At 42.0% G+C, this 20,998-nt stretch overlaps 1 protein-coding gene across 1 annotated transcript in view; it reads right to left on the reverse strand.

The window, feature by feature from the left end:
• AGBL4 (AGBL carboxypeptidase 4) overlaps positions 1–20,998 on the reverse strand; it is a 1,477,624-nt gene that overhangs the window by 265,885 nt on the left and 1,190,741 nt on the right. The window lies entirely within an intron of this gene.

Here is a 20,998-nt window from a genome sequence, read left to right on the forward strand (position 1 = left end):
GCTACAACAAAACAAGTCTTGTTACCCAGTGTGACTTCTGCCAATATCAGTGAGACTCAACCGGGCTCGCTGGGAAACCACATACAGATGTGCAGAACTTCAAAGATACAGAAAAGTTAATTGGATGGAATGAAGACTTCCAAAAAACTTTGTGTGAAAAGACCTTCAACAAAAGATTTTAATGAAATCTCTAATCCAAGGAGCTGCAATACAGAGCCCCAGCAGCGTACTTGATATTACAGCTAAACCAATAAGACTCATGGGAAGCTTTTCTTTTTGGTTGTTGTTCCTCCAAAATGTGTCTTTTGTATAGTTATATTTTTCCTTTCAATTAAATAGGTTATAAAATAGGAAATAAAAAACAAGTTTAAGAAGTCAATATGGGCCATTGCAAAAGATTCTTTCAGATATGGTTACCTTTTCCTTTACTGGCCCCAAACAAGAGATCATGTAAATTGGTTGCATTATTTCTTCTTGTTATAAAAGAACTGACATGAATAAGTGAATATAATCATTATGTCTGTTGTTGGATGCCCTTCTCCCAGTGCATTTTCTGCTACAGTGTGCACATGCCATATATTTTGTGCTAGTAAGCACTGAAGATAGCTGGCCCACTCCTGCAAGGTGGTGAGCGCCACTGACTTCAGTGGGAGTGGAGGACAAGAAGCATCTTGCAGGAAGTTTTCAGCACCTTGCAAAAATGAGATGTGAAAGCAGCACTCGGGTGGGACCCGAGAGTTCTAGGGAACTTTACAGAAGGCAGCTCCTAAGAGAGTGATAGATTAAAGGAAGACGGTTAATAGATTCATAGCATTTAAGGAGGGGACCACCAGATCATCGAGTCTGACTTGCATATAACAGGCCATTAAACTTCACCTAGTCAGCCCTGTATTGAGCCCAAAAACTTGTATCTAACTAAAGCAGAGTTTGTGTCTGGCTGAATCACACCTACCAGAAAGGCCTCTAGCCCTGAATAGATCAAGAGATGGAGAATCCACTATTTTCCTTGGTTAATCACCCTCACTGTTAGACTTGTTCTCAGTTTGAATGTGTCTGTCTTCAGCTTTCAGTCATTGGTTCTTGTTATGCCTTTCTCTACTAGATTAAAGAGCCCTTCAGTGCTCTTTAAGTCTCTTATTTTCTCTTCTTGTGCAATGTAATCAAGTCACCTCGCAGTTTTCTTATGGATAAACAATACAGATGGAGCTCTTTAAGTCTCTAGCTATAAGGCATTTTCTCTAGCTCTCTAATCATTTTTGTGGCTCCTGTTTGCACCCTCTCCAATTTTTCAACATCCTTTTAAAAATGTGGACACCAGAGATGTACATCATATTTCAGCATCACTCTCACCAAATGCCATATGCAGATGTGAAATTACTACTCACAATTCCCCTGTTTATACAGCCAAGGATCACATTAGTTCTTTTTGCCACAGCTTAGTGCTGGGAATTCATGTTGAGATGCTTATCAACCATGACCACTGAATCCTTTTCAAAGTCACTGCTTTTCAGGATACTATCCCCCTAACCCGAAGTTATGGCCTGCTTCCTTGTTCCTAGATTTGTAACTTTGCATTTTACTGTATTTAAAACACATTTTCTTTGAATAGGGCTAACGTACCAAGCGAGCCAGATCACTCTGTACTACTTTCCTGTCCCCACTTTTATTTACCACTTGGCCAATCTTTGTGTCATCCACAAATTTTTAGCAGCCGTGATTTTGTATTTACAGTACTTCTAGATCATGGAGGAAAATGTTAAATAGCATCAGGTTTAGTACTGAGCCCTTCAAAACCCCACTAGAAATACCCCCATTCAATGATTCCCTGCTGATGACTACATTTTGAGATCTGTCAGCCAGTTCTTAATCCCTTTCACTTGTGCTTCATTGATATTTTATAGTGCTAATATTGTTAATGAGAATTTCCTGCAGTACTAAGTATATTACAGATAGTATAAAAGGGACTTTCTTGACCTCTAGGATATGGCATTTACTGTGCTGCCCACAGGATGATTGGCCCTTTATAAAGGACTAGTGATCTGGGTGTGACCTTGGAACACCTTCGAAGGGTCTGATTTTCAGACAGTGCTGAGCACACATCCTGTGAATATTTGGTCCCCAATCTGGGCATCCAAAATGGAGATACCACAAATCATTAGCCATTTTTGAAAACATAGACCTAAGTCTTCAACTCTACATGTTGGTTTCTGTCTTTCTGTTGTTGATGTTATTAAGGAGAGGAGTTTTCTCCTGTGTACCCCCCTATGGCTTCACAGGGTGACCTGGAGGGAAAGAAGCATGAGTGTGTGAGGAATGGAAGATGGAACTCCAGACTCCACCTCTCTCGCTGTTGGAGCTGGAATATTGAACAAGCAACATGAAGAGATATAAAACCAAGCTAATGGCATGTTCTCAACACCCAGAAGACACATTTATTTCAAGACATACACACCAGCACACCCTGCCCTGCTCTACTGCACTGAGATCTCCTTCATGGATGGCACTGGTTTGAAGTTTTTTGTTGTATTCCAATTTTTGCTTATAAAAGCTGAGCACAAACATCCTGAGATTGTTTTCTACTGTCCTCATTTTCTGATAATGACAGAGTCCACCAAAAAGAGAGAGTCAGTCTTGTTAGACAGAGGCTTTTAGGATGGAGTATACTACATTGCTTGTCATTTCGATGGTATTTTATCAACTTATTGCTATCAATAACTCTCATTTGGTGAAAAAGGTTGTTGAACAGTAACACTGATATACACAGAGAGAAATTTAGGTGATCACTTTAATTAAATTAAGATTAACAATCAAAGACAGGTACAGCTCACCAGAACTTAACATTGCTATTTACACTGATTAATCACTAAAATCACGTTTAAACCTTTTAAGAGTTGGTGATTTAACATAATGTATATTCCCAGGTATATAAAAATACATTACTTGTTTCCAGGGCCCAGGGAAGGATCTCTCAGTTCTTCCATAGTCCATGTTTATATAATATTTGTTGGATCTGCTGCATATTTTTCCTTTCCTGGTGCAGTAAGTCCTGGCCTATCTCCAACTTCACTTGTCACCAGTGCCATGTTCTATAATTATATTTCATAGTTTAGGGACTCTACTCTTCCTGTAGTGATAGGTGAACCTCACAATTTTGGATACTGACACAAAGCTCAGCCAAACTATCCAAACCCTCGCTAAATGGTACTGGACAGGCACTCATGAGATTTCAGGTACATCACATTTCTGATCATACCAATAGTATTCTGGGAAGAAATTTTCTTCAGTACTTCCTGCTTCTAACAGGTGTGGAAAGACCACAAAAATAATCTCCTACGCTATTTCACCACAGCATCTTATATTCAGTTTATGTCCATCACTATACAGCCAAAGCACCTTGCCGGAGATCAATCAAGGTTGCGCTTGATCTGCAAGAAGGCAATGTCACTTAAAGATTTGCCATGATGATGATGATGATTCATTGTAATGGAATTCACCATTTAAAAGACCGGGAATATCCCTAGAACTGGTAGAGTCTGGTAAAAACACTATTCTTAGTCACATCCATAAATATCACCTCAGCTAGCAAGACTAAGGAATAATCAATCATATGGGATTCTTCCAAAATCAAAATTCACCTGCAATGAACAATAATTTGAAAATCAAATTTCATTTCATAGGGCTGAGTTCTCAAAAAAAAAAAAATCACATGCCTGAATCTTCACCATCTTGAGATCATAGAATATCAGGGTTGGAAGGGATCTCAGGAGGTATCTAGTCCCACCCCCTGCTCAAAGCAGGGCCAACCCCAACTAAATCATCCCAGCCAGGGCTTTATCAAGCCTGACCTTAAAAACCTCTAAGGAAGGAGATTCCACCACCTTTCTAGATAATCCATTCAGTGCTTCAGATCTAACTAGGGATTAGTTTGAAATACAAAAATCTAATCAGAACACCTAAACTCCACTGTACTCAGATCCAGAGTATTGGTTCAGTCCATTAGAGAGAGAGGAGCCACACATGAAGTTCTTAAGATTCACAGTTTAGTGGTTGGAGGTGTTTGCATCCTAGGGGCTTTGATATGTGTCCTAGCATGCAAAATGATCTAACATGCAAAAGTGTGTGAATTAGTTCCTCCCAAGTATTAGTCACTTGACTTCCCAGGAAACAGGGAGACCTCAGCACTTCTGAAAAAAAATCAACCCTGTGGGTCAACTGTCCTTTGCAGAGATGCTTTGGCAATGAAGGGAAAAGCATGGAGAAGACCTAGGACTTGTCAGTAGACGAAGTGCATTTGGGCTGGTTGGGGATGATTAGTAATGGTAATCCCTGATCCTCGCTGGCTAAGAATTGCACACATCCTATCAGTCTCGATACCCCATCTCTCCTGGCCACCGCAGCTCATTTGGTTACCTTGTCCACCAGTTGCACATTTGTCTTTTAGCACTTTGGGGCAGGGATTGTCATGTATTCTGTGTCTGTACAGTGCTTAGCACAACAGGACTGTGGCTTTTAGGCAATATTGCAATATAAATGCATAAGACGAAGACGAAGAAGATGATGACGACGAAGAAGAAATCATTCAGCCTAATGAACAATGCACATTGAAATCCAGAGAGGCAGAATACCTGCAATACACACTGCTACACCCCTTTCAGATGTTCAACATCCCTCTACCCCCACCCTTTCCTGGGACTGCCATGTCTCCACTTACTCCTCAGTTACTGCCCACCCCTGTGAGAATATATAGGGAGCAGTATCCCTGAAAGCTAAGCCAGCAATGCTGTCCAGGCAAGTTGGCTCCTCACGTCCTCCCTCCCCGCTGTGCACCAGCATAAGGGCGAGGCAACCTCTTGCCCTTGTGCTTAGAAGCAGTGAGAAGTCTCAGATTTTCCCTGTCTCCAGTTTAACAGGCAGAGTGACAGAACAATTGCCGCACTGGCCTCAGGACGTTGCAATGCTCCTTCCCTTTCCTTTAAATATGACTCTCTGACTTTGGCTGATGCATGTGCGAGAGCTATTTAAGCCAACCCCTCCTGCATTGCAGCAGCGTTCCAATGTCATTAGCAAACCAGCTGCTATCGACAAACCGACAGAATTTACTGTTGATATTTTGGTTAACGAGACAATTGAAATTCCCCTTCCCCATCCATTATCACTGTATAATCTATACAATTCATCAGCTCAGCGGCCATGTCAATAAAAGAAAGGGAAAAGAGGCCATTAGTATTCAGAGCACATGCATTACACAAGGCAGCAGGTTTATGATCTGCACAACCTGAAATAAGCACTTCTTTTCCCTGGGGACTTGGGTTAACACTGAGTAGCTGCAAGTTAATTCGCTTATAATTTATTAATATACATCCCTTCCCGCTTGTGATGGGGATGAAGGCTAAAATACCTGTCCATCCCACATCTGCAGTAATTTCCAAGGCTCTGTCTGCCGTACAGCCCAATGCATCCTGACAGGCCATTTCCTGGTTCTCTCTCACAATTACAGCTCCATTCTGGCCTCTGTCTTTGCCACACAGCAAGTAAAGCTATCTGATCAGATTCACTAGCTGCTTCCTACCCAAACATCAGCCATTGATTCTTATCAGGCTAGCTTGACCTTTCACCCTCACCCCATAACAAGGGGCAACACCACCGTGAGACTCATAATTCCCATGCTGGTTCCCCATTTGCTCCAGAAGGGAAGTACACTGCTACTAGGCTAATTACTTTCTCTGCTTCCCTGCCCTGTACATTGAAGGAGAAGGGGGAGGGTGCAGAGTCCTTGCCCTTGTTATTGTCTACCCTGTGTGGGAGGGGAAGTAATAGTCACATGCAGGCAGCTTTCCCCGTGCTCTCTGACCCATGATTCAGGTGTCCTCCAAAGAGGCATAAGGAGATGTCTTAGTTCCTGGGAGGCCTGTTTTGGGCACCCGCATTCTCACCTGTGAATTATTATAATAAACCCATTTATAAAGGTTAGGGAATGAAATAGATCACAGGGTTCAGATCACATTTCAACAAATCCTCAGCCACCTGGAAATTCATGGTGGTCACTGAGCTGCATCTCCATAGCCAGTCAGAATTGCAGGGAGAGAGCTGGATAGAACACCAGCCCCCTTCTCCAAAAGCACAGGCTTCCTCTGTTGGAACTAAAGGAGAAACATCATTAGCAGCTAACAACGTAGCCAGATTTTCAGAACAGCCCAGCACCCACCATTCAGCCAGATTTTCAAAAGAAAATAGAGCTTATTAAGTCATCTGAGTAAGAACCAGAATTTCAAGCACTTAGCAGCCACTGGGACACTTGTATCCAGACTTACACACATTTTGGAAAATTCAGTCTCCAGGGTATTAGTGAGGAGGGGGATCCTTCCTCCAAATGTCATGAAACTTTGGGCTAGTCAGAGATCTGCCACTGAGAAGGGAGAGCTGTGTTTCACCCACAGAGCAGAGAGACAAGGCTGTGAGGGAGTTGGCATGCACCATGCTGACAATGAAATGAAAATGGAAACTTTCAGGAAGCCGATACCCTCCCCACTCTCCTAAAGTGAAATACATCCTCAAGTTATTTAATATTGTTTTATTAATATAATATTGTTTTAGATACCGCATGCTTATTATTTAGATTTCTCTTGGGGTTGTTTTCGTGTTACATGACGCTCCCCTAAGGACTAATATTATAAATTATACAGCAAGCTGCCATCACTTTAAGTACTGCAATTTAAAAAAAGAAAAGAACAGCTGTCATCCAGGAAAAAAAAAAAAAGAGACAAACATTACCTTAGGCAGCTATTGTTTTTCTAATAACTGAATGGGATTTTACACACACACAACTTTGTCTATAATAGGAATGTTGGACTTTTCCATCTAGACATGATAAATCCTTCAGAGATTTAAGGTTAAATACCAATTCTTCAACTGTCGAAGATGATAAAACTAGATCACAGGCAATGTGATAACTTCAGGGTCTACATGAATGACCACCAGTTGCTTGTGCTAGCATAGAAATCGGTGCAACTACAGAAAAAGCCAAGATCTTGGTCTACAGAGCATTTAATAAAAAATGAGTTCCTTAGCACTCTTCACTCACATATGGCAAATCTGTAGGTTTAGGTTAGCAGATGCTGTTTAAACAGGGAAAAATTTCAAGAGTGTGTCACTCTCAACAAAAATTCAAGTGCTGCATGGCATACATCACACTTAACTTGAGCTAGAGATTTGTTGGGGGGACAGGAGTCTGGTTAAGGGGAGAACTCAAGTTATACCTCAAAATAATACTGCAACTAAAACAAGCCTATGGCCCAATCCTGCAAAGTGCTGAGCCCCTCCAATGAGTTGTGGAACATCCAACTGCTCTCACTGTTCTACCATTTTACAGTAACACATAAAGACAATGGCCCAGAGCTTCTGCGCAGGCTAAGGAGCAGCTGGTGCAGGTGACGAGCAGGGTGAAAAAGTGGTTCTAAAATGTTCTTGTGCCTCCCTAATCCTGGCGCCATCCTGGCACCAGTTCAGTCCACGGTAAAAGTAGAGCAACCTTTGTGCTGCTCTAATTTATGTCAGCACCCAAGAACTCCAAGGGCTGTTCCTGCAGCGAGGGATCACTAAGGTGTAAAGGCAGCCCCAGCCATGCCTCATTGGCCAGAGCCAGAACAGACGCCATCTGTTTCCAGGGGTCAGATAATTCAGCTTTGTCACACAGAGTTGCAATCAATGCTAAAAGTAAGAGTATCACAAGGAGGGACCAACAGGGGGTGGTCAGGACAGCATGGGAAAAAGACAGAGAGAACATAATGACTTTGAAGAGTAATGCACACTCAGAGTCTTGGGGGTCAATGCATGTGCTCCTGTAGCCACTGGGAGTTGAATTGTATGACATTTTGTGAGATGCGCTGAACACTTCACAGGAATTGGGCCGTTAGTAATCGGAAATCTCATGAACAGGATTCATAGGCGATGCAATTATTTCTACAAAAAGTCTTTGGGGAAAATCTAGCCCTATAGTTTCATGAGCTCAGGGAATTTCCGCAGTGCAGGCCACAGATCAGTACACTGATTGTCTCTTGGATGCTTCCCTCTCCAGTTGCTATCATGTAGACCCCCTTCTTTCCAAGTGTAACCCATTTGGGTTTAGATAGCAAGGCTTCTTTAAAACCTTGTGCTGAGGCGGAGGAAGAGCTGACTATTGCAGGGCAATGGAGAGGGAGAGGGTGATACGATGTAGGTGTCTGTGGCACCAGACAAGAGGCCTACAGTGAGCAGACCCTCACACAGTGAAGCAGCCAACAACCAGATGGAAGCCTGGGAGGGCAGAATGTCTGACTACAGATGGAATCACCTGAGGAGGACAAACTGGAGCTGGACTCAGTATCACTGTTGCCCAGTATGGGGCTTGTGACTTTGCGTTGGGAGTAAGGAGAGAGGCTGCAGCTCACTTAGTGGGGAGGTTGTCAGACGTGGGCACCAGAAGGGTTTGTCGGGAAAAGTTTACTGGCACCAAAGATGACCAGAAACACTCAAAACCTACTGCTGGACTGGAACTCTACCCAGGATTCCTGAACTCAGAGTTCGATGCCTTACTCGGTGTCTGCCCCTTCCTATTGTGATACCACTGGGCCTTGTTTTACCACTCCCTGCATCTTCCCCCCTCCCTGTTGATTTTCTCCATTTTCTCCATTCATCCCTCTGTAAATAAATATTTCCCTTCATTGTACTATTTGTGTGTGTGTGTGTGTGTGTGTGTGTGTGTGTGTGTTTACTCTAGGTGGAAAGGGGTTGGAACACGTGCCCCTGGGGTGGAAAGGAGTTTTCCTAATGTGTTCCTGCATGTTCCTGCATGTGCCTTTTCTAGGTCAGATCTGCCTGCAGAACAGACGCCATCTTGGCCACGATGGTGCTATAGTCACACAAGCGTGACTGGATAACATCCCTGTGTCAAATGCTGCAACAGTTCACTTGGAAAAGTAAGATTAGTAATCACTGGATATATATTTTAGCTACCTTCAGTGGAATTTAACAACTGGAAATAAGGAGGCGGAGCCACTATCATGAGACCAGCCAGTTGTTGGTGGACCACCAACGAGAACGGTGTCACAGGAGTGGTCTATATCTGTACATCTGTAACTAGTTAGTTAATAGATAAAGTGCCAGCAGAAGGCATCCAAGAATATGTAGCACAGTTCCTGTGATTTGTAGGAGAACTAAACTTGTTGTGTATTGCAAATGACTTCCTCTATGCAGATCTTTGTGTCCACTCTTAACAAATGCCATGGATCATAGTCTGGCAACTGCTGCTATAACAATACAGCTCAGTTTATTTCAACATTTGTGCAGAGATCAACTCAGCATGTTTCACCCTTTCCTCATCTGCAAGATTTAAAAACCAAATTCTGCTTTTTGGGTACACCCACACCACCTCATTGATATCATGCCAGTATTTAAGGACAACATTTGGCTAAACAGTAATACTCATGAAGCACTTTGCACCCGAGGATCTCAAAGGATTTTACAAGTGCTAATATTTCTAGCTTCCCAGCTAACTTTAGCTATGCAGGTATGTAATTATTATCCCTAAATTACAGGTGGGGAAACAGAAGCACAGCGATCTTAAGCAAGTTGGCTGGAGTCACACAGTGAGTCATTGGCAGTGTCAGGAATAAGATCCCGGAGTCTAGGAATTAACCATCGCTAATTACAGTCACAAACACATTTAGAAGACATTTTTAAAACGTAGATAAAGGGCTGATATGGGAGCCTAAGTGCATAAATGAAGCTTAAGTACAAAACTTCAATTCAGTTGGTTGGGACTCCCAAGATGGCTGCTTATCCTAATGGCTCTAAGGCAATAATCTTGAATGGTGCTATTTAAATAGAAAATAAATAGCCCTGTCTCTTTAAGGAGATCAGGCCTCATTCGTGGTAGAACAACAGCAGATATAAAAAGAGCCATGACTTCAATATTTCTCATTATGACTCCTCTCTCAGCTCCTCTAAAAATAAAAGGCCACTCTGTAGCTCCAGATCAATCTAGCTAAAAGGAGAAGCAAGCACTTACAACAGCATAGCGGCATTGACACTAGCGAAACATTAGTCACACGCAATATTGTCACCATAACGCTATTTTCCAGCCTTTGCAACAACTCAGATTAAATTAGGCATTTTTGCACCAAAAGCAAAATAAATATAGCTTTATTTAATGCTTCCAAAAGATTCAGATTCAACTGAGACCCTGAGGCATGCGGTTTTGTTATTAAAGCACATATGCTGACTCTATTGATTAGTGCAGTCCTCTGTGCAAGAGAATTTGTCACATCAATAGCAACTGAAAAATACTCAGGAGCTGTAATATGGTTTAAATGAGCGGTTACCACATCAATATAAAGAGAATTTTCAGTGGCAGTAGATGGGAACCCTTTCACAAGCTGCTATTTGTTTTAAGATAAAGGATAACAATCATTTTACAAAGACTTTTTTTAAGTACTGGTGAGCAAAACCGCAACCACTGAAACTATCTTCAGATCACAGCAGTCAGTGAGCAATAAAAGCAGCACTGGGGGGGAAAATCCAAGCAAGGAGGGAATGGCTATTCTACCAGCCATGTACAGGAAGAGGGGGCAAACAAAACACCCCCTTTCATCTCTACCAACACTCTCTCTATTCCTCTGCCCATAATGCACTGGGTTTGCGAACATGGATCCATCATGGACTTTGTTCTCCAGGGCTGTCAGTCCTGTATATTGCATGAATTCTAAAATTCACAGGCAGCCAAGATCAAAACATGTAACATTCCTAAATTGTGTTCGGTGTTGGATCTGAATTGGGTGGGCAAAGGTGGATCCAGCCATGCCCTGTGTTGGGACCCAAACCTGTGATGGGTGGTGTGTGCTGGGAACGAGTGGTATAGAACTGGCTATGCCCAAGTAGGTGAATTTCCTGCTGCCCCATTATGGCAGTTTTCTAGCTGCTTGCTTGTCCCCTTCCATTAATGAAGTAGCTCCTGGCCCGAGCCCCAGCTACATCCAGCTGGTGTGCGGGCACCCTTAAAGAGGCAGATCTTCTGGGAACTTTCCCTGGCTGAAGTGGACAGAGTGGCTGTGTTGGAGCTGCTGTTAAAAATGAGACAGCAAAATATCCACCTACATAGTCTAGCCCCATCATCAGCCCTGAGCATAGTTATTATTGACCGTTTGCAATCCAGAAGCGCTAGATGCCTGAGCTGAGATGGGAGTCCCGGTGTGCTAACCACTGTATATAGACAGAGTAAACGACTTGCCCACAGCCACATGATGGGGGAGAGATTTTGAGTGTGGGCCTGCTAAACCCAGAGTTGTGAGGTCAGTCCTTGAGTAGCCATTTAGGAATTTGGGGATTTAGTTGGGAATTGGTCCTGCTTTGAGTAGGGGGTTGGACTAGATACCTCCTGAGGTCCCTTCCAACCCTGATATTCTATGACAGGGCAGTGACAAAGCTGGGAATAGTGCCTAGGTCTATCTGAGTCCCAGCCCAGTGCTCTATCCTTTAGGCCACACTCCCTCTCAGAAATACAACATATAAACCAAGTTATAACTGGGACCAAAGAGATCAGACAAAAGAAACTTATGTTAAGTAAGTATCAGGAAAAATTCATTGACAGTGACACACATTAAGGCAAGAGTAGTCAATAGGCAGACCACAGGCCAAGTCAGAACTGCCAGATGCTTTTTAACAGAAGTTGAAATCTTTTTATTTACTTATTATCATCATTATTGTTGTTATTTTTTCATTCATTTCTCTAGAGTCTGGGCCTTGACTATACCTTGACCAAGAAATTTGGACCTGGACAAAAAATAATTGGCTACCACATTAAGTTGTAGAATAGACTCTCAAGGGATGTGGTGGAAGAGCTGTTGCTTGAGTCTTTTATAACGTGTTTGGACAAAGTCCTAACAATCTATGGTAGGGAACAATCATTCATTTTCAGGGGGTGGACCTCTTTAGTTTTCCATGTACGATTTCTGTGATTCTGTGCATTTTGAGAGATCCAAACAAACCCCACTCCGGTTTCCATACCATCAACATTCTTTTGTTTGTGGAAAAATCCAGCTAAATGAAAACAAGGAGCAGCATGTGCCGTAAGTTTTGCAGAAGATGAGAAATTTCACAGTATCCTGATATCTTTTGGGTAACTGCTTATTTTATGATGACTAATAGGCAATTACTATGGTAATACTGCAATACAACATGTGTGAGGTTTGGGAACGAGAAATTATAGGTAACTACTTTGGACTCATTTCTATGGTAACAAAAAGTAATTGTCATTAAATACCAGTTATACTGCCGCTGTACCTGGTAATTATAGATTTTTTATGCCCAGAAACATAAACAAAACCAATACATTTATTCAAAGGTCTATGATTGTTTACTTATATGCTGTTATATAGAATACACAAAGACAAACACCTAATTAGGAAAAATAAACTCTATTGAAAGCTTCATCTTGTCATTCTAAGATGGACACCCTGTTTTTCAATTCAGTTCAACCTGTGAATTACACATGCGTGGATGAAATGAAACAAAAAAAAAAAAAACTTTTTTCCCCTAGCAAGCTAGGAGAAAAATAATCAGTGATATTACGCAAATGACATTACATGTATAAGTAGCCATATCTCACAGCAAGACAACTGACTGTTAGAACCCACTTGACATATCCGTAACTGGGTTTTCAGATAAATATAATACCAAAAAAGATTCCATCAAGTAAAAACCCCCGAAGATGGAATTGTCCTAAGTTACAATATCTGCTCCCTCAGGCTCCCCACTCCACCTGCATCACCAGGTGTATCTAACTACTATCCTTGCAAGCAATGAAAGGGGTTGCACTTGTTTAAATTAGGGAATATCTATACTGTTATCACAGGGCGTGATTACAGCTTGGATAGACATACCAAAGATAGCATTAATGTGGGTCCCGGAGCTCCACTGTGCCCAAGGTTTCATGCAGGCTTGCACAGCCAGCACTGAAGCGCATCCTACCACAGCTTTTCTGGTTCAGGACCCAAGCTAGCTAGATTACAGTTAGCTCAGGTATGTCTACACAAACTGTAATTACATCCTTTGATTGCTTTATAGACATATGAGAGATGACCCTAGATCTGAGTCCAGATCCGAATTTTGCAGCTCCTTTTCCTAGTTTAAAGATTGGTGACTTAGGCCCATGTTCTATCATCTAGACCCACTGCCTCCTGTTTAGCAGAGTACGGTGACAATAATAAAGGAAAACCCAAGAGATCACTAGGAAAGTGTTCTCCGTATGGTACAATAAACCCCCAAATTTACATATAAACAAGTGGATCTTTCGAGGGAAAATAGGCCCCATTTTTTTGTTTGTTTGTTTTGTGCTATGTTTAAAAAACGCAGTTTAATTTTACAGGAGTTTAGAAGTGTTTATAAATTAATGCTAATTAATTAAATTGAATGGCTTGGTCCTTCTAAAGCTTTCCTAAAACCTTCTTCCCCGAAACAATTATATTTGGCAACATTAATGGGCCTGATCTTGGTTTCTACAAGAACATTTTACAGATCAAAGTTCACTACCCCCTTTTACATTGTTATCATCAGCAGTCTCCTCATTTTTTTCCTGTGAAAGTGGAAATTAAACCTCAACTATTTTTAGAACCGACTGAAAAGACCTGGAAATTGGTCTGGGAAAAAAACAATTTGATCATCTACTCTACTCCCACAGAGCAATCATTAAATTACAACAAAGGCATTCGAAATATGTCTTTTCTGGGTGGGGGCATGTTAACGAATCCCTGATCCACTTGGCTATCCAAACCCTTTCCCAAAACATCAGTGGCTAACGGCGTACATTTTGAACAGGGTGCTTAGTATCCTAAGAAATTATGTAGGAAATGCCTGCTTGGAGCTTCGCCAAGCATTGTGTTATCTTATCAGTATTCGTGATCATTGCCACTGTGCAAAGGAGGAGAAAGTCCTCCCCCGGAACCCAGGGAGAAGGGATTAAAGGAAGCAGGAAAAGAACTGAAAGTTTCTCACTTCCGCCAAAGTTTTTTTTCCCCTGACACACTTTCTCTCTTGCATATCCCTCACCTCAGGGTAATGCCTTCTCTATTTAAAAAAAAAAAAACAGCAGCAAGTTTTTGACTTCTTGTCATCTCCCTATGACATGTTTTGGAGTTTTCCCAATGTATTCAGCACTAGAGGAGGATGGGAATGTGACAGCAGCAAACATAGTGTCTCTGTAATGTCAGGGTTTAGGATGGATCACTGACACTAGTAAGATTCTATTGGAAGATGTTCTTCACAGGGATGATACCCCTGCATGGGTCAGTAGAAATGAGACCAGCTTGAGAACAAGCTCTTTGTCTGATTCACTGAGTATCTGTTCAGCAGTGCTGAGTGTGAAAGACATGAGCCTGTACACTTTTAACTGCAAATATGGTCCAAGCCTCCTGTATCGGGGAGAAAATTAAGAAAGGCCTCAGAGTCAGATGACAAAACTGAGTCACATGAGCTGAGTTCTATTCCTGACAAAGCCACAGGCTCACTTCATGGCTTTGGGAACTATATGATTCAGGGCTAGATAGTGATTGTCTTTTATGTTTAAAAATCAGCTAGGAGGTGTAATTCCCAGCTCAGGTAGATGCGCAAGCGCTAACTCCACTAGGTTCTAAAAACACCAGTGTGGCCATCATGGTTCAGGAAATTGCTTGGGCTAGCCACATGAGTACGTACCTTGGGGTCAGGCAAGATTATACTTCAGTGGCTAGGCCAAGCCTCTGCAACCATTATTCTTAGGCACTAGTTTGAGCAAAGCTAGCATGTGTACATCTGCCTATACTGGTAATTACAGCACCCAGATGCTGTGCAGACATACTCTTAGTGAAGGCATGTTTGGGGAGCTCACAAGGAGACTCCACAACCACACGTATGGGGACAGGCAAGGAAGTGGAGAAGTTGGGGTCCTGTCCCTTCTTCTCTCTCACACTGGGCCACAGAGTGGGCCCAGTGAACTGGCAGGGGATGATTTGTGCCTCTGATACAATCCCTTCTGATGTGTCTCTCGTGTGGTTTGCACACTGCCCTGAGGATAGAGTGGAGCTGTCGACACTATCCTCAGGGCAGTGTGCAAACCGCACCGTCTGGCCCTGAGCCCTTACTGACCTCAGAGAACTGCTGGGACAGAGCTTGATTCACTAAAGACTTGTAAGGCATTTCCAGGTTCTCCTGTGGAAGGCGCTATGGAAGTGCACAGCATGCAGAAGTCAGCTCTCTGCATTTTCTGGTGTGTTCTTTAGAGGCCTGTTTTAGATCCCAGTGCCAGAAGTGGCCAGGGGTTTTGAGAATGGCTGAAGAATAAATTTAACATGTGACCAAGTCCAAGTGCACCACAGTGGGGTCCTTCCCCTCCCTCCTCAGTAACACAGAATCTGGCCATCCCAGACCCCAGACCTGCCTTAAGGATGGGCTGTCAGACATTCCAGTGCCAAAGGGCAAGCTGCTACCAAGAACACAGTCCTAAGCATCGTGGCAAGAAACAGACGTTTAAAAAGTTTAAGGGCTAAACTGTATTTTAAGCCCTGGTCCATGCTAGAGGGACCATGCTGCAGGACCCCTTCAGTTGGGACTCTGCCACCCACCGCTCAGTGAGCCAGTTTGAAGGGGGCAGGACCACCTTTCATTTAGTGACTCTGTTGGACTAGCAAGAAGAGGCTGTGATGACTTTGAAGCATTGTGCCTGCTACCTAAAAGAGACCACGGGGGGTGGGGGGGAGGAGAAAAGGGGATTTGAGAAGATCTGGGTGCCCTCTCCCTCCTCTCTTGCATATGAGTGCAGGTCTCAAAATCAAATCAGAGACATGACAGCTCTGCATTTTATAATTAACATGTAGACTTTACTTTCCTTATTTGTGTCACTGTCACAGCAAATCAAATGAAGGCAACAATAAATGCCATGGAACAGAAAGTAGTAGCTGCTTGCTGCTGACTCATGAACCACAAAAGGCATCTCTTCTCCTGTCTTGTCATTGCACCTCCAGGATGCCTCACTGAGGACCTGCCCAGACTAAGAAACATATTCCCTTTCTTGCCGCCCTGGGGTATCATCTCAGAAAGGCGAGGTTGTCAGATTGGAAATAATATAAGGCGAAGATGAAGCAGTACGGTCATTTCACCTGCAGAAACACATTGCACCATTCAACTGCATAATGCTGACTTTTAAAACAAGTTCTTGACAAGAAAAGTTCAGGCCAATCACCATGATGCATGACTTTCAAATTGAGAACATGCTGTTGTATTTCCCTGGCCTACGTCCATGTCCCTGAGTAGTATCATATATTAAATGAATGATGCTTCTAAACCACAGAAAAATGGAAAGAAGAAGTTAAGAAAAAATACCTTCCCTGGCCAAGATGTTACTGAAGATTTAGAGCTAGGGAACAGAGTTTGGTTGAGCATGATAAGGGGAAACATATCTGTCTTCAATCAGGGTTTGATCTTGTTGGCAGGAATGAGATGCAGAAGTGTCTCTCCCCCAAACAAGACTAATCATTCTGTTTTTCCTTAGTTTTACAGAATTGTCCCACAGTTTAATCCCACAAGGAAGGAAAGGTTAGCGTCATTGTGGACGATCCCACAGAAAGAGGTTTTTCACACATCAAATTTGTCCATTTCTGCCATGTTCGTCCTGCACAGAAATCTGCCAGAAAGGTTCTTTCAATCCAGGTGGGATCAGAAGACAGGTTGCCACCTTGAACAGAAAAAGATGCCACTTTAAGGAGCTGCCATTTTAAATACCTCAATGTATGGCTTAATTGTGTAATTAATTTAGAAAAAAATTAATAGTTTCCACCTCCCCTGTAATTATAAAGAGGGTTACACATAAAAGTGACCCTGGTTTTAAAAAGCTTCTAGAAAGCAATCTAGTCCATCTCCCTATTCTGTGGCAGGATCTTCATATCCTGAAGATACAATGAGCTGTGAAGTCTTGTTATTAGTTCATACATTAAAGGTGAAAGAACAAGATAGGGCATGCATTTTTCACTGAAAGACTGAAGGAAGAAACACTTGAACATGGCAGTTTCATCCTCCCAAGTGCATTCTTATGGCAAAGGTTTGTGATGTTAGCATGCTGGCAAACAATAGCGAGTATCCAAATTGTAAGCCATCCAAATTATCTATTCAGAAGCTTGATTCATATTAGGGGTGGGTGAACTACGCACTTTGGGAACTCAACTTTCCCTCACCTCTACTCCTCACTGATCCCAGAACACGCGTATCTAAGCAATTCTGCTTGGCATTTTGAATCTGATGCACTTCTTGTAACCCACTGACAATAGCAGAATTTTCATTTCTCAGCCTTTCCTATATACTGTGGGAGAGGGAGAAAGCTTTGGGTAATGCCTGATGAGGAAAGTGTTTTAAGAAGAAGCAACACTTCTGATTCCTTATGAATTGGTCACAATCTTCACTGCAAATAAGATGAGCGGAGGTGGTTTCACCATCTCCAGGTATATATACATGTACAATACCTATAACAATATCTATACTTGTTATGTGTTTTCTATTAAAGGTTTATGGAGTAATGTTACAAGCAGATCAAGATATATTTTTTTCAAATCAATTTAACAAATATCTTGGCTTTTACTCTATGGTTAGATCTCAAATATTCAAACTTTGGGCTGCGTCGCTTACCAGCCTGGTTAGTCAGATTGGTGACATGATATCTTTTTTGTCCCCTGCTTGGTAAACCACACATACTTCCATCATGAATACTTGCCTAGGTTTCACTTAACACCCAAATTCCACAAACACTGATAACGGGGGAAGGATAGCTCAGTGGTTTGAGCATTGGCCTCCTAAACCCAGGGTTGTGAGCTCAATCCTTGAGGCGGCCGCTCACAGATCTAGAGCAAAGTCAGTATATGGTATTGCTAGTGAAGGCATGGGGCTGGACTCAATGACTTCTCAGGGTCCCTTCCAGCTCTATGACTCAAATAGGTGTATACACCTCTGAAGTTCATGTCCACAAACATTTGTTCGAGGGGGAAAAAAATGACTGTACAGAGCATATAAATAACCATCTCACAGCATGTTTCTATGTCCCAAGCATGAATATTTTACAGCTCCAATATTAAACTCTCTTGCTTTGGTTATGAACATTTCACCAATAGAAAATCCCCACAGAGTCACAACCCATTTGCTCCATTCCCTGGAGTATTAGCAGTAGTCTGCAGACAATAGACAATTTTGGCATTACTGTTGCTATCTTGGCTCACAGCACTAACCTCAGAGAATGAGCGCTTGGAACAAAGTAGCTGTTATCCTGGAGCAGATCATAGGTCCAGCTGGTCCAATATCCTGCTTCCAGATAGTGGTTACCATGAAAAAGTCAGCCAGCTGTTACCATCCTGTCTTACATCAATATGCAGTTATTTCTAGTGCTGGCTGGAAAACAAGCAACTTGTTTTGCAAAAATATTTGAGGTTTTCGAATTTGTCATCATCTGCATCAGAACAGAGAGAAAGCAAGAGACACTAATTTTAGAGGCTAATTATTAGTGCTCTCACCTGAGATATGGAAGATCCAGGTTCACATCCACGCTCTGCTTGATTCTCTCTCAACCAGGCAGAGGAGGGAGTTTAACCAGGATCTCCCATATCCCAGAGAAGTGCCCTAATCACTGGGCAACTGGCTATTCTATGGTTGCTGCACCCCCCCCCCTCTCATATATATTTTGAGCTGAGAAATCCTCTTGATAAAATTTTGCAGACATGTTTTGGTTTTGACAAATCAGCATTTTTTGACAAAGAAACATTTAGTGAAAAAATTCCTGACCAGCACTAGTTATTCCCTATTCTAATCATTGGACAACTCAGGGACTTCACCAGCACCTGGTAACTGTTGACATAACTCAACTTTTAATAGTGACCACTGTGTTGCATGTGTCAGAGGATATCAAAGACACTCCCATAATGTGCCTTGCCAATTATGCAGTGCTGTGTAATGGGGGAAAAACTCCCTAATAATGATCGACTATTGCATAGAATCATAGGGTTGGAAGGGACCTCAGGAGGGCATCTAGTCTAAACCCTGCTCAAAGCAGGGACAATCCCCAAACAGATTTTTATCCCAATTCCCTAAATGCCCCCTCAAGGATTGAACTCACAACCCTGGGTTTAAGCAGGCTAATGCTCAAACCACTGAGCTATCCCTCCTCCCAAAGGCAGGAAATCAATTTACAACTTGAAGTATGAAGTTTAATTAACCGTTTCATTATCTTCACTTGCATAGTGATAAATGTGACCCCTCAATGAGCCAGAGGAAGAGTCACCAGCCACTACTTTGAGAAAGAGGGAGATAATGTGAAGAAAATCCAAATGATTGAGAACTGCTGAGCAAGACACTGAAGACTGCCTGAATCAGCAGTGTGGAACTTACACATCCAACAGATTTCTGAATCCTACAGTCACATATGCACAACTTCTCCCTGGAACGGTTTGTGTGCTAATCCAAACAGGGAAGAGAAAATACAAAATGGATTTATCTGACCAATGACTGGTAAGCATCACAGTTGAAATTTCAAATATTAGTGATCAGTCCATGGAGGGTTGTTGTTTTTTTAATTCAGCCAATAAATTCAAGCAAATAAATTGTGATCTGCCTGTGGGTTTTCCATGAGCAGGAAATAAATTGTTGTAAATTACTAGCTGAGCGCTAGCTAACTACAAATCAGGCACATTACCAGGCATTTTGTATTCTTCTCAACATAATAGGTAACATTCTGCTTATTATACTCATTTTTAAGTTATTAGCTACATTAGGCCTTTTGCAAATAAAGTAAAAAATTGCAAACAGATCAGATACTTTTCTAGCTACCTCATTAACAGTCCTTTTAGTCCAGGAGAGCTAAAAATTCTGCATAATTTGAAAGGCTAAAATGATAATGTGCTATCAGCTCAGCAATTATGAATTGAACTATAATGTCCTTTCATAATACCTGGCCTCCCAAAGGACCCTACAAATTATGGGCCAGATGTATGTCTGTGAAGCATCATTCACCTCAACAGCAGTGTATAAATAATAATCCTGAGGGGAAATCTACAGGGCAGGTAGATTTACGTGGGTAAAGGAAGATTACATTGTAGTCACTGGAGTTCTCTAAATGTTTTGCCTTTGCAGATCCTAGGAGTAGCATAACATGGTTCATGGAACCATTTCAAGACCATAGTACCATTAAGAGGTATGACCATTAGCATGTACATCGAAGGCAGAGCCAACATTTCAAAGTGCCATTATAAAAGAAATAGACCCATAATCCCACCTCTGTTCCTCTGTCTCTTCTAACCAACTGAAGCTACTCCAAAGCAGCAGGAAATCAATGGCATGTCAGCATGGATGTAAAGAGCCCATGCCCACCCAAAACTGTCAACATACCTAACCTTTACTTCACTCACGTGAAATTGCCTATGTCATTCCCTGCAGTCAGAGTTAAGAAGGCAGCAGACAACTGAAGGAGGACAGCGAGATATATAGTGGAAAATAATGAACTAACTCATCAGCACCATTTTCTGCAATACTCAGAGGTCTCCCATACATGAACTAATGAGGCCCTATCCTGCCTAACAATTAAATACCTAATTAGATCACAGCCCAAGGTACTGTGGCTGCAGTGTGTGTTATTTAGTCCTGCATTATAAGCAAAATTGCATACAGTACATTAAATCTCTGAGGGGCCTTTCTTCCAAAGATACGTGTGTTGGATGTAATTGCCCACAAACAAATCATCAGCTAATCAGCTGCTTTTCATTATTACCTCCCACAAAAAATCAATTATGTAAATAAATGCATTTAAGAGCAAACAATTTTAGAGAAAACAAAAGATTTTGTGAATATGTTTTCAACAGAGGAGGAGGAAAAGTGCTAATTCAAATATTAAAATGAAGCAAAATTAATATAGGATGGGATGATTATTCCATTCCATGTATCACTATCTATTACCATAAAATAA

The sequence above is a fragment of the Chelonoidis abingdonii genome, chromosome 7 (genome assembly GCF_003597395.2).
Source record: "Chelonoidis abingdonii isolate Lonesome George chromosome 7, CheloAbing_2.0, whole genome shotgun sequence".
NCBI lineage: Eukaryota > Metazoa > Chordata > Testudines > Testudinidae > Chelonoidis > Chelonoidis abingdonii.